Source organism: Brachionichthys hirsutus, chromosome 10, assembly GCF_040956055.1.
Source record: "Brachionichthys hirsutus isolate HB-005 chromosome 10, CSIRO-AGI_Bhir_v1, whole genome shotgun sequence".
NCBI classification, from domain to species: domain Eukaryota; kingdom Metazoa; phylum Chordata; class Actinopteri; order Lophiiformes; family Brachionichthyidae; genus Brachionichthys; species Brachionichthys hirsutus.
This window is the reverse complement of record NC_090906.1, coordinates 6,276,328-6,290,276: the sequence shown is the minus strand read 5'-3', so window position 1 is coordinate 6,290,276 and position 13,949 is coordinate 6,276,328.

The window sequence follows — 13,949 nt, the reverse complement described above, 5'->3', positions numbered from 1 at the left end:
GGGATATCCTGTTGACTTGTATAGGATGGGGATGGCATTGAAGGCGGGGTGGGGAAATCAGCTGGAGCTGCTCAGCGTGCATCTTCAGTCCTGGTATTTTTAATCTGGCACCAAATAAGTAGCAGTTCATTAATTTCTCGAAGTGTCACGTCTTCAATAATACAAGACAATAAAAAATTATTAATTAAAGCTAATAATTTGCCCTCTGCTCATGTCTGTAATTGTTTTGTTGATTCCATTAAATTCAAACTTACAAAACCTCTTTTTGTTGTCGGTTCCTCGACTCGTATTTAATTATTTGATAAATATTTGTGACGGTTTGCATTGGCATAGCTGATAATCCAAGTAGTCTCTATATGATGATTGTCTTGAACCTTTCTAGACAACTTTGCTGTAGTGCTGTTCCATGGATCAATATGCCAAAATCAAGTGTTTCTTGAACTCTTTTCAGTCAACTCACAAGTTTGAAATGTCTGTAATTAATGCAGCAAAGCAGAACTTTGGTTTTGGCGATCTGGGTTCCATCCTTATCAACGCCGAGCGAGCTTCCTGAGCCGTCCTCATCTTGAGCCTGGAGCTGGTGGTTGAGGCTGTGGCAGGGCTAAAGTGCCGGCGGAGCAGCAGTCTCAACAACAGAAGCCAAGATGGGGAATTGTTCCATCTGAGGTGTGTTGATGCTGATTGAGGACATGAGGCCGTGTGAGTATTGTCTGTATGCAGCGCCTGCAGGCTTTGACCCATTTTTGGTGACAGAAGCTGACACGTAACAAGCTGAAAGATTTATCAGGGACTCCAGACTGAAGATTGTGCGTTTTTGACAGTTCTGGGGCTGGACTTCAGAACAATTTATTCTAATATAATAGAGTCAGAACAAATAACCTGGAAAGCCTTCCTTAAAAGCGAAGTTCAAGCTGTTAAGTCAACTTGTTTTATTTATGAGGGAATAATGAAGCAACAGCCAAAATGATTTTGCAGCTTCCATCTTTTACATCTCGGTCACTTTTCTGTAAGTGTTTCTGACAAATGTGTCCTCATTTTCCATAAAAACCCCCACTTCTGCCGAAGAAGTTGGCGAAACATTGAAAGCTTGCCTAAGGTTTGAAAACTTCCCATCTGCTGCAGCGAGAAATGATCGCTCACTTTGCACTGACAGAGCTGGGCCCGTTTCTTGATTCAGATCTTCACCTATAATCCAGGGGCTTTGGTGGATTCTGACCCGAGTGCACATATTAAAATTTTGTTTTCGCAAAATGTTATTGTGAAGACTGAATATGCTGGAGGACTTTCTACGCGATAAACCTCGGAATGATTTGACGAGGTTACGGCATTTCTTTTCTCATCAGTTGGGTCAGAAATCCATCTAGTGTTTATATTTTAAATTACTCATTGCCTGCTGAACATGGCCTTTAGAAACCTCGCCTTTGTCTACAGAGACGAAGGCAAACAAAGAGACACAGAGAGAGAGAGATAGAGGAGAGAGAAAACAGGCATTTGGAGAGAATAAGCGGAGACAGAAGAGCTATAACCAGAAAAAGATGGCGAGACTGAGCAGCCGCCAGAGCGCTAGAGAGGACAAGAAATTCAAGACGATGCTCTCACTGGATCTAAAAGTGTAGAGGCAACCCCGATCTTCCTCGTAGCTGGGAGTGATCACGGTGTCCTTGGAGGAAGGGGGTCGGGGTGCATATTTTCCCCCTCCAGAATCAGTTCCAAATGTCATAGTCTTAAAGTTTTGACATGTCAACCTGGAAACAGAAAGGCGCATTAATCAATGTTAGAGGAGGCCCGGCTAAATTGCAACCCTGTCACTGTTACTTGTTGGTGGAACCGAACCCTCTTTACCTTTGCTGAAGGTCAACTGCAGCATTCGTGCTGTGATAAGACCCAAGGACTGCCTCGCAACACCACACTGCGTGCTACCTCCAATATTAACCGTCGCACGCACTTCCACACAGGCAGACGCAGAGAAAAACCAAAAGTACATCATCTTTTCTTTTGGGGGTACATTTGATAAATAACATCCATTATTACGGTTGTCTGGATTCGCTGTTCACTTCAACCCTGGGTGAGATATGATCGCCCTCCAACGTCCTACGGCACCCACAGTTAAAACCTCCCCAAGAAAGCCCCCACATCAGAGGAAGGCAGGCCTTTAGCGTTAGCCAGGCAAACAATGTCGGTATGCTCAGCATGCTGGCAGATGGCCATGATGAAAGAAAGAACACAAGGAGCCCAAAGCAATTAGAGAAGTCTTATTAAAATCAATCGCAGACACCCCCCACCCCGTCCCGCCATCTTTTACTAAGCTGCGATCAACGCGGCAGAGTAAAAAGCACCGAGGCTTGGAAAATCTTCACAGGGAATCTGCAGCAGTGTCTCATACCACAGGATGCAGAGTAAAATATGACATGATTTTATTAGTGCGAGCTCCTGTAGGCTTTTGCTGCTCAGTATGAACACCTGGAACGTGATGTGAGGTGCTGAGGGTTATCAAAGAGGTTTCAGCGTGCACCACCTACCACTGTGGATCTAATGGCGTACAAACGGAATGCCTGTTGGGCTTCCCCTCACACCTTCAACGCCACATGGCGCCCATATTTCCCTCCACACACACACACACACACACGCACACACACGCACATGCCGGCATGGACGGAATGTTCAGCACAGCACAATAAGCTCTTAACTATCAAAGCCCTTCGTTTCCCCAGCTCTTTCCTGCCTCTGTTGTTCTCTCTGATGTCCAGGAAATTAGGGTGCAGGTGAGTTTGTGACGTGAGGTGATCAGAGACCAGGGCGGTTGCTAAAGCTAAGTGATAAAGCTAACGCTCTGAAACACACAAGGCAGTGTGTGAGTGAATAAAAAACCAAACAAACTTGAAAGTGTGATTGGGAATCTCATCATCATTATGAGACAGTTGCACATACTCACACAAAAATGTATCATTTGCACTGGAGACATCATCATAAGGGCTTCCCTCAGACTACATGAAACAAAAGATCATGGATCCACCCCTGGATTAGGATCTGTAAGCTTCAATGGTGCTATTTTTAGCACATGCCTCGCTCTTCCTCCCACAGTTTCATTGGAATCTGCAAAATGCTTGCATTCGCGCAGCATTAAAGGAACTTAACGAAAGTCACATTTGATACACAACGGACCTGGAAGAACACTGACAAAGAGTTCATGCTTTTATTTGCTTAAGGCGCTGATTGCTTTTAATGACTTCTGACAGTTGTTGCTGAAAAATAATGCAATTAATTCAACCCTGGGAAGCCTTGGATTTTGGATTTCCATCACGCGTGTTATAGCTTGATAGAGCTCAAACATTTATGACTATGTCAGCAAGTCATCACACAAACATGATTAATAGTGGATGAGGGAGAAGTCAGCACTTAGTTGTGCAAATAAAGTTGATGAAGTGTGAGAAGAAGACCTTCTTAAGCTCTGTCCCACATTCAACCATCCTTGCAGTCCTTCTACACACGAAACACACACACTCCTCTGCCTGCCATCGCTCCCAGACTACCACGTCTAATCTTTATCTGACTCTGTTTATTATTCCCTACAAGCAACTTCCACCCTCTCCATGGAAACGCTAACTATCCCTGGCAAGTTGCTGTCTAATCCATAGACAGATTGTACTAAAATAGCACCATGTACAGTTATTACAGAGATCAGAAATCAGTGGTCACTGTGATGTGGACAGGCAGCGGGTATCCTAAGCGGTGCAGCAGATTTTCTGGTTGTGGTTGCACGCACACACACACCACCTTACTTTTCCATTTATGACTATCTGCATATGCAGAGAATGATGGGAAATGCAGTGACCACGCTGTCCCTTTGTAAGCCTTGTGCACAACCACCTCTATGTCATGGGAATGGTGATTTACACACGCACGCCACGTTTGCATGAGCGTGTGTATGCGGCGCTTTATGAATAATAATAATGGCCTAATTCATGGAAAATTTGAAATCAACTGTGCTTGCCAGAAGGGGAGATGACCCCCCCCCCCCCCTACAACCACAAATCCCCACACCCTGCACCGTACACACTTCCAGAATATGAAACGGACTGCCCTGCAGGCACAGCAAATTTCACAAGAAAGCACTAAATCATGCCTCAGAGGCAAACTCTGAAAATAAAAGCAACAATTAGGTTAAGAAAAGGGGTTTTGCAGAGGAAAAGAACATTTGCCCACGCGGGCTGAATAACATACATCATGTCGACACCCTTTGGGCATCAAAGTGTGAAGAATTATGTGACTTTATGTGACAGGCATAATATAGACATCATGATGTCAACCTCACACTCAAAAGTGTCTGGCAGCTCACTGTCTGCTGGACCCCAGCATCATGACTGCAGTACTTGGGACAGATGGTATGAGAACTCCCTCATTATACTGTATTTTATGGAAGAAACAGAAGTTGCTATTTCTTCGTCTCAAAACGGTCCAAATAAACAGTTTTGTACCAAACTAAAACTGTTTATTTGCTGGTTGCCAAAATCAGACCCAAATTCCTTCCACTGTGCCGAGGAGTCATGCGATGCCCAAGCCTCCATGAATCGCACCGCGGCGAGGGTCATTAAATATCGGAATTCAGTGTTGTGAAGAAAACACAAAAGACAAACAAGGAACTAAAAACAAAGTTTTCCTACAACACAATATTCGATTGAATAACTTTTTACAAGTGTTTTTTTCCGTTTTTGCTGAGTCGTGTAATCACACGGGTCATGTGGAAGTTATGGGTAAAGATGATAACATAGCTGCCAAGAGTTGGATTCTTAGATATTTGCTGTCATCTTGCTCATTTTAAAGGAATATAAAGAACAATGGGGGAATTAGTAGGGTTCCCAGGGTGTTTCATTGCAGTTGTAAGGAAAAGCTAGTTTACTGCAAGTAAGAAAGCTAGGTAATATATAGTATTCTTTGTAAAAGCCTCATTCCAAACACACACCTCACGACACCGTCCTACCTGGACCTCATGCAGAAGCAGCGTTTATCACCTCCCCACCAGTCCAAATGGTTCACAGAGTGCATTTAACAAATGTCACACATGCATCCAAAGTTTTTCTCTGCCTGGTTTGAATCAAAGCCATCGGGACGACACAAAATGTTGGTGGAAAATGCTCGCAACTTGGCCTGGGACCTGCGAAAGGCTCTTTCTTTGCAAAATAAAGTGTAATTGAAAAAATCTGTCGTATAGAAAGGGTGTTTGGATGTCAGGCGAGAGCAGTAAATATTTGGGGCTTGCTGACTGCCAGGGAGAGGAGAGAGTTAAAACCTCTGAGGACAGACTCACTGGTTGAAGCTGCTTTATGATTTCTTACACTTACATATGTGTGACAGAATGATTCAATAAAATGAGAATTGATGCAGACTCTGCAGCGTGTGCCTATATTTATTGTTGTGTGTCTGTTGCCGTTTATCCTCCTGGAACCCGGTGTCCACATATGTGTGTATGCGAGAGGTCATCGAGACCCCAATACCAAATTCTGGCACCAAGTAAAGAGTTTTGCAGATCATTCCTCAGTTGTGACTATTTGTTCTATCAAAAGACAAAATGAATGCTCTTAATGTTGTCATCATTTTTCTCAGTACCTATGTAATGACTAAATAATATTATATTAATTATATATTGATATAATATATTGATAATAATAATAGTTTTACACTCATCAGGTCCCAAATCACCCCAAATAGCCAAGATAAATTAAAATTATACACCATGAAAGAGTTCAGGACTCTGGAGGTTAAACTTCATATACTGTAGTTGTCGACAAGAAACTTCAAATGAGATTTTGGGATGTATCTTGGGCTGCACACACACACACACACACACACACAGAAGAAGAACGTCATGAACCTGAGATGAATCACCCCCTGTTTAGAGTTCAACATGCCTCGGATGCTCCACAGCAGATCTCATAGAGTCGCGTTGCACTGAGGGGGGTTTCAGAACCAAAAGTAATCAATCTCAGCTTGTTACTTGCGTTTCTGGAACAGAATTTTTAGGGGTTTTTATTTTCTCATTTTTCTGTAAAAGCAGTCCAAAAGAGATCATGTATACTTTTGAACTTCACTGATTTGATGCCTGCACAGGGCCAGAGCTTCTCCCGGTGCTGCACGTTTATTTTTTTTTGTCTTTCAACTTCACTGTTGCTCTCGATCTCTGCTCCAGGTCTCTGTGTACTCTTGTCACTTTGCCAATCCGGCGCAAACGTCTTCATGAACAAAAAAAATCAGCTTTGTTGGAGTTCTTCCACCCCCCCTGGCTGCAATCCCTCTGAAAGCTCAGACAGTCCGAGGTAATGTAAACAGATCCCGGCCTGTGCTGTGTGCGGCACCGGTTCAGAGATCAGCATTACATATCTTGATAATTGTCCTTCTGCGGTGAGCAATTTATTGGAAAATAAATCCTGAACTCTTCCCAAAAAATAAATACTCATACAGAATTGGCGCAGTGGGAGGAGGCGGGCGCGATATAAATCCCACTCTCGGAAGGACGCACAAAAATAATTATCCAGCTTCTGCCCTGGCTCCAGCCACAGAGAGCTGTGAGGGCTACAAAGCTGGTTTTAAAGTCTTTCTTGAACATTTTCCAGACATAGAACGGCCTTGAGTTCTCGCTCTCTGATTCTAGAAAGAATAGCAAAACCCTGAGGGCACTGCATCGATACACTCGATCAACTTCTTCCGTTTCAATACAAACCTAAAGACTCAAACCTTCGCGTCGTGCTCTGTGCGTTACCAAAATTAACTGCTTGAACGCCTTCGACTAATAAGAGGCTATAATTAAAGTCGCAGGGCTGAGATTGTTCGATTAACGATGATATAATCGTCGAATCACCGACTCATGATGTGAGCCGGTTTGACCGGTCATGTGACGAGGTGTGACAGAGCGCTGAAAACAATATGGCATCCGCTGCAGGATGTGCTTCTGTTCCGCTGGAGCCAGAGGCCAAAGACTTGTTATCTTCACAGGACGACGCTGCAGCGCAACAATAAACAGGAAGCAGCTGATCCACAAGGGCAACGTGAAGGAAGACTTATCTCCGCCAAATGCACTTGACCCGCTCATCTTCCTCTTCCTCTGAAGTCTACGGGACACACACACCACACGAGCAGATGCATGAACCTTTGGGTTAATTGTTGTGTGTGTGTGTGTGTGTGTGTGTGTGTGTGTGGTGAGAATGCAGCTGTGGGGGTGTAGAGGTGAGACTCTCTCTTTCCCACGATGCCATGCAGCAGGCCAGGAGCAGGGAAGGAAGCAGAGGGGATGGAATGCTGAGCGACACACACACACACACACACACACAAAAACTAAAGGCGTACTCAGGAACCTCCTGTGGCCATAGTGCAGCGGATGGCCAGTAGATGGGCTCATACAGGAAGTTCTCAGCTTTGCTACTTCCTGTTTGCGAGACGCTTGTATTCGAAGCACATTGTATGTTGGAACAGGTTTTCAGCAGCTTTTCACTGAATGTAATTAACTCGTTTGAAAGAATACTTTTAACACCAGCTTTTAACGTTAGCGTTTTTATCTCAGTGACGTCACACAGATCACATCATTAACAAAAGCTATTTTGTTCAAGTAAAACAGGACGAATCATTGCAGAAGGGGTCAATCAAGCCCTTTGATCATGGTCGCCAAGATTTTCTACCATTTTTGTCAGCCAGCAGCTAAATAGTTTGCCCGCAAACTAAGCAATCTCGGCTGTTCTGGTTTAGTGGCTCAGCCTGCTGAGTGCATTTGCTCTTCAACAATAAAACACGCTGAAAGGAGGAAGAGCTGTGCTACGGAGAGATAATGGAGAATAGGAGATAGTGGGGGCGGGGATGTGTCTAAAGCTCAGAAGAGGAGGATGCCGTCTGCAGGTATTCACCTCCAAAAGATTGAGAGAGTGATGAAAACAGAGGAAGAGGCAGGAAGTGAACTTTTAAAAGGTGTCATCATGAAATTAATCCAGCGTGAAGTGATACATGCTAATATTAAAACCAGGCTCTGTCGCTTCAGGAATGATATCTTGGGAGGGAGGATGCAGTTAACATCTGCATCCTGCGATGGCGTCTCCCACAAGGAACAGTGGGAACACGGCGACTCACACAAATCCAGTAATAGTTTTAACATGGAGGAAAGCAGATTCATGAGAAAGATATAAGAAATGGGAAGGCGACGATGCGCTCGACAAATGAGATGACCCGAGACGGTCTGCGACATCACAGATGTCCTCCGTCGCACAAAACCTGGAAGCTCGTCAGAGGAAGCGTTCGACCTCCCGCTGCGATACAAACGAGCACGTAAAGACGAGGAGAGAATAACGGCCACTGCAAACGGAGAGCGAGACCTTACGCCTCTGCTTTCCCGTTTTCACTCTTTACCTCAGGATCACGGCCCGATAAAGAGAAACGCACGACCTTCGCGGTTGAATGTATAAGATAAGATACGCGGCAAAAATGTTCCGCTAATGCTGGGAGGCTGTCTTCAGGTAAAGCTTGCCAAGTGGATGCGGGCCAGCCGCTGGAGCAGCGCCTCTTCACTTATTACACTTAGAGAAAAGCAGGTTTTAGCCCTTCTTTCAACCCAGAGCACATTAATTAGATGATGTAATCCAAGATAGGGCTGAAATATGAAGCTCGGAAAGAGATGAAGTCTGCTGAGAGGAAAGAAGATTTAATGATGGATTTTGGAGAGTGCTTTAGTATGTATGGCGGGTATTTTAGGGGTCAGTAGCTTCCAGTGATAATATTGCACCTTTAAGCACCTTATTTCAGATATAATTCCCGTTTGGATCTGAAATATTTAGTGTGATTTCATTCTGCAGCTCCATAGAGGAAGCGCTATCACTCTGAGCTCCAAATAACAATGTCCATTTCCTGCTCTGTCATCACTTGGTTTATTAATCCTCGGTTTTGCCTTAAAATAGTTTAAAAGCTGCACTTACTGATGCAGACAACTGACTTAACAAAGCTCACGTAAAAAATCAACGAAACTGCTAAAAAAAAAAAAAAAGGTCCAGAGGAAACCACACAGAGGCAACAGGAAATGTGGTGCCAACACCCGGCAAAATGGGAGCACAGATTTGTTTTCCCATTGGCGGAACAAAATCAATTCACACAATGAGTTTTCATTCAATGCATCTTATTCCACTTAACTCTTAGTCTGTTTTTAGTGACATCTGCAGAATGGAACAATTGCAAGCAGCTTTGAAAGAAAAGCCAAAGTCATTGGGCTGGTGTGTGGTTGCGTGGAAGGCGCGCTGGCCCAGAGTTAAGTAATCTATAATAATCTCCCTAAGAATACCCTGCAGGGACAGACTTTCATGTGTACAACTCTATTTGTTGGGAAGGGAGACACGTAAGAAAAAAACACATAAGGAAACAAATGTTACTCCAACCACGTAGTGCTGCTCATTTTAATCATTCTGGAATAATAACAGGGAAAGGTTGTCCAGGCTACACTTCATAGAATTATTTAATTTTTTACGTCTTGTTGTAAATGAGAAAAAAACTAATCAATCTTTCAAAACACAGGCCTGCTAGAACAGATCATAGTCTACTATGGATCCAAATAATCTCCCAGATTTGGTGATTTGACTTAAGTCACTTACCAGATGCTGAAGGAAATTGCCAATACTAAAATAGCTAATAAAGTTTTTCTTTACTAATGCTCTAATCTAATGATATAAATGTGAATTTTCTAATTTCTAGGTAACAGCTTTCATTGTCAAGGAGTCACAATATGTGGGCAAACTATCGTGGGATCACTGCTTTTATTGGCATTGATGACAGTTACATTAAGCTGCCTTTGGTGTCGCTGTAATTGCTGTCTGGTTAAAAGTGATATTTTCACCAATGGAATGGAAGATCTGATGAAATCACCTGTTTCCACATTGACGCACGGGACAAGTGGACCCAATAACTGGAAACAGCATGGACATGAAGTCGAATGCATGGCTGAGGGAGAATTAGACGGCATCAAGAGACAACATTTAGAAGGCTAAATTATGTCCAGCGCTATAGACATGGACTTGTGAGTTAACAATGGGCCTGGATCCAGAACCCAGAGAGATTAAATGATTTCGTTGAATGAAATAAGACATGGTAGAACAAGACACGTCCAGTCCCTTTTTGGGATGGAGCTGCCAGAATACACAGAGCTGGGATATTGTGTTGCTTTACCAGTCAAATGAATTATTTCAGACATGTTTTCCAGACTGCTTTCCTTTCGACGAATAATACATGTTATGTTACAGAATCAGGTGCTTTTTTAAAGTGATGAAATCTACAAAAAAATTAGTTTCCATATCCATTGCATATGCAAACATGAACTTTAGGATAAATTGCTGCATTGATTCCCATCAGAGGCGTCGCAATCTTGTGGACGGTTTGTGTAGGAGGCCGAGAGCTCCTGCCAATGTAGACAGGCCCCTCCATTAGCGCCCAACGATGCATTTCCAAAAGACCTCGCAGCTACCGCTTGCTCGCTAACCACCATGTGACGCTTGTTATTGTGCCGCTCTCACGACCATGCATCCAGAAGAGTTCAAATTAGTTTAGGATGAGGCTCAAAAGCCAAATGTGTATTTCTAAAGGTTCCCTGGGAATTTACTGCCGGCTTTAATAATTTCCGTTGTAAGTGCACCGAGTTGTAATAAATACAAGGCTTATCTTCGACGTGGCAGATTGTAAATCCAGGGTGTGTGTTAGACGTTTGAAATGTGAACCAGCGCTATCATGGTCAGGCTCTGCATTTTAAGGTTAAAGGGAGGAACTGACAAACAGGACAGCCACAGGAGCCAGATAAATCCTTTGGCATGTCTTAATATACGTCTCTGTGCGTAGGTGAGTTTATTCAAGATTCAAGATACTTTATTATCATTATGCGGACATAATAAAATCGTGTGATTTTGGATTTGCGGGCAACTATTAATGTGTGCCACATCAAAATGTACCTATGTGTTCCCTTGCCAGAGTTATCCTCACCAAAAGCGGTACATCTCATGTGTCAATGGTAAAACTACATGTTATCTCTACAACACAGAAATTAATTCAGATTGTATTGTCTCTAGATGTATGTATTTACATTTTCTTCTGTTCTTCTTATATTGTAGTCAGATCTTATATCAAGGGACGTTCTGGTAAACTAAAAGTCAGGAACCCCCCTCCCACAAATATCTAGCAATTGCTATGAGGCTATAGTTTTGCAAGTTTACAATCTTGTGAAATAAAAGAATAATAGCACAGAAGATATCTATGTAGGACTTGAACAGACTCAAGAGGTAAAATGTGGCTGTAACATTAAGCAAAGAGGCAAACTCAAATATGATTACATTCCTCCGCTCATTGTCTGAAAGACTCCACAGATACACAATCTAAGACAAGCTCTTCCTGTCCTCATAATGAAAGATTTTAAAGGCTAGACACAAATAAACCTACTCAGTTACAGGAAAAGCATCAGGATCATTTAAGCCATTTAATTAACAAAAGAATGGTTCAATGCCTAACTGACTGTTGTCACAATGTGCAGATTGTTGCTTTTTTACAATCGCTGCTAACTACATAGCTTTTCATGTAATATTGGTTTGTAAAGCCGCTGATGGTCAACGTGCATATAAGTGTGAAAGCGCTCCGTCTCTGCATTGACCTCAACACGCAGCCACCCAGCATAAGGTCTCCATGAGCAAGAGGGGGTGCATTGATCACTGTTTTTGTCCATTGTGTCCAACACACACCTGCGGACCCCTCCTCATGTTCACACCCCCTCACCTCCATACCAACGCCCCCTCCTCTTCCACATCTCTCTCACCTAGTTTTAGTGGTGCAGGTGGAGGCTTGGCCTAAAATCTGGGGTGATGAATGGCTGTCTGAAGCTCGGCCCAGCCTGCCCTGCTGCCTCTGCTTTCTGTCCTTGGTTTGAGTCCTAAAACGTTTTTTAATCCAGATCTTAAACCTGAAACCAAATAGAACTATAAAAGTTTCTGGACGGATCTTGGTGAAATTTTCAGGAAATGTTGGGAATGTTACCAGGAACAGATGATTAAATTTTGGTGATGATCCAGAATTATGGATTATGGATCAGTTTTAGATTTTTGGTAACATTGCAGCCAATGGAGCTTCAGAATTTGTTCCTCAATATCTCGGTTAATTATTGACCGATGTTTATGGAATTTTACACAGTCATGTAGGGTGGGAGCCTCTATCTCACCAATGATTTTCATCTGGATCGGATCCAGAATGACGTGTTTAACTGATCAGTAAAAAATCAGTAAAAAACACATCAACTGTTAGGTATTTTTTGGTTGTTAGGTATTTATTTTTTCAGGCAATGACAAAAGCAAACAAAACAAAACAAAACAAACCATGCCATATCGCACGAGCCACATTTAAACAATAAATGCCTGAAAGGGGGTGGGAACAAGAAAACTTTGTGATTCACTTTTACTTTTCATGGTTGGTGTGTAAAAATATCCAAGAACTATTTGGAACCTTTTGATGATGCTTCAGATCACCATGTGGACGGTGTAAATCCAATAAAGACTGAGCTGCTTGGCGGAGGTTTGAGCTCCCTGAGTGCTTTTCTAGTTCATTTTTGTATTTGTGGAAAAAAAATCCTGAACATTCGAATGAAATCTGAAACATTTTATTCTCACTTATTAAAATCCACGTACAAATCGGATTACTTCCTTGCTCATCATTCTTTGAATTTTCCAGTAAATGTTAATATAACGGCAGTATATCATAAAATAAAATGTTTATGTAGAGATTTGGGTGATGTCGTGTGTTTTTTTTCCATCTAAATCATAATGCGAAGTCTGAATGAGGGGGTTTCATGAAGAGAAACAATGCGCAACGTGCCATGCTGCTCCTTTGTCTCAGCGCCTACTTCCACTAAACGGAGCTGGGGGGCACCAAAGTCTGCTCTCCGATCGGCTTCCTCCGCAGCCTCCCTCTCCCCTGCTCCCCCTCTTTGAGCACCAATACCCGAATAAATCAGCAACCCAAGTCTCTGAGGGGAGGCGGAGGAGAGGAGGAGAGGAGGAGAGGAGGAGGGGGGGCTGGGTCTTGTGGCAGAGCAGTCGGGCTTTCAGTCCGGGTCCGGGAGGTGCGCGCTGCCTTGAAGCGGCTCTGTCTCAGCCCGTACACGTGCACGGTGTGCTGGAGTGACTGTGATGCTGACAGAGATAAAGAAAGGGTCGTTTCAAGTCGTCTCGGGAGGGGGGGGCAGAGCGCTTCAGGTCCGCGAGGGAGGGGGGGGGGGGGGGGGGGGCAGCGACTGAACCGAACACCTTCTCAGCTGATCCGAACGCGCTCACCGGACAGGAGGATCCAACAGACGTCCCTGCACGACGAGCAGCAAAGGCGACGCTGCTGGGGAAATCTCCGGAGCTCGTTCGTTTCGATATTATGTAAAAAAAAAAGCCCCAAAAAAACAACAAAGAGCAGCACCAGGCCGGCGTTTTGTCCCGGTGGATTGTCTCGTTGGGGGGGAGAATTGGAAACCCGTTTGCATCCTAATCCGTTTTGGAAGGTGGATCTCCAGCGCGCACACCCCAGAGCTGCGGAGCGCGTCAGATGAATGTAAGTGGCAGCGTCTTCATCTTCATTCTCACCGACGCGTCGGTTCTGGGTAAGATCAGGGGCCTCCCTCCCTCTTCTGGCTCTCGGGATGCACCTGGATCTGCACCTTGCATGGATGAAGCCAAGTAGCTGCTCTGGGATCAGAGGAGACCGTTGAGAGAGAGAGAGATCAATGGATCACGGTGCTGCTTCATATTGATTATTCATCAGTACTCACAACCTTAATGCCAGTTAAACTGCCAGAATGGAAAAAACACATCCTAACCATGAAAGGGCTGCTGGTCCGGCAGACCGGGCTTATTATATCTTATGGAGCTATTTAATGACAGCGAGTCAGTGGTTTCCTCTCCAGGGTTGCTAACCAC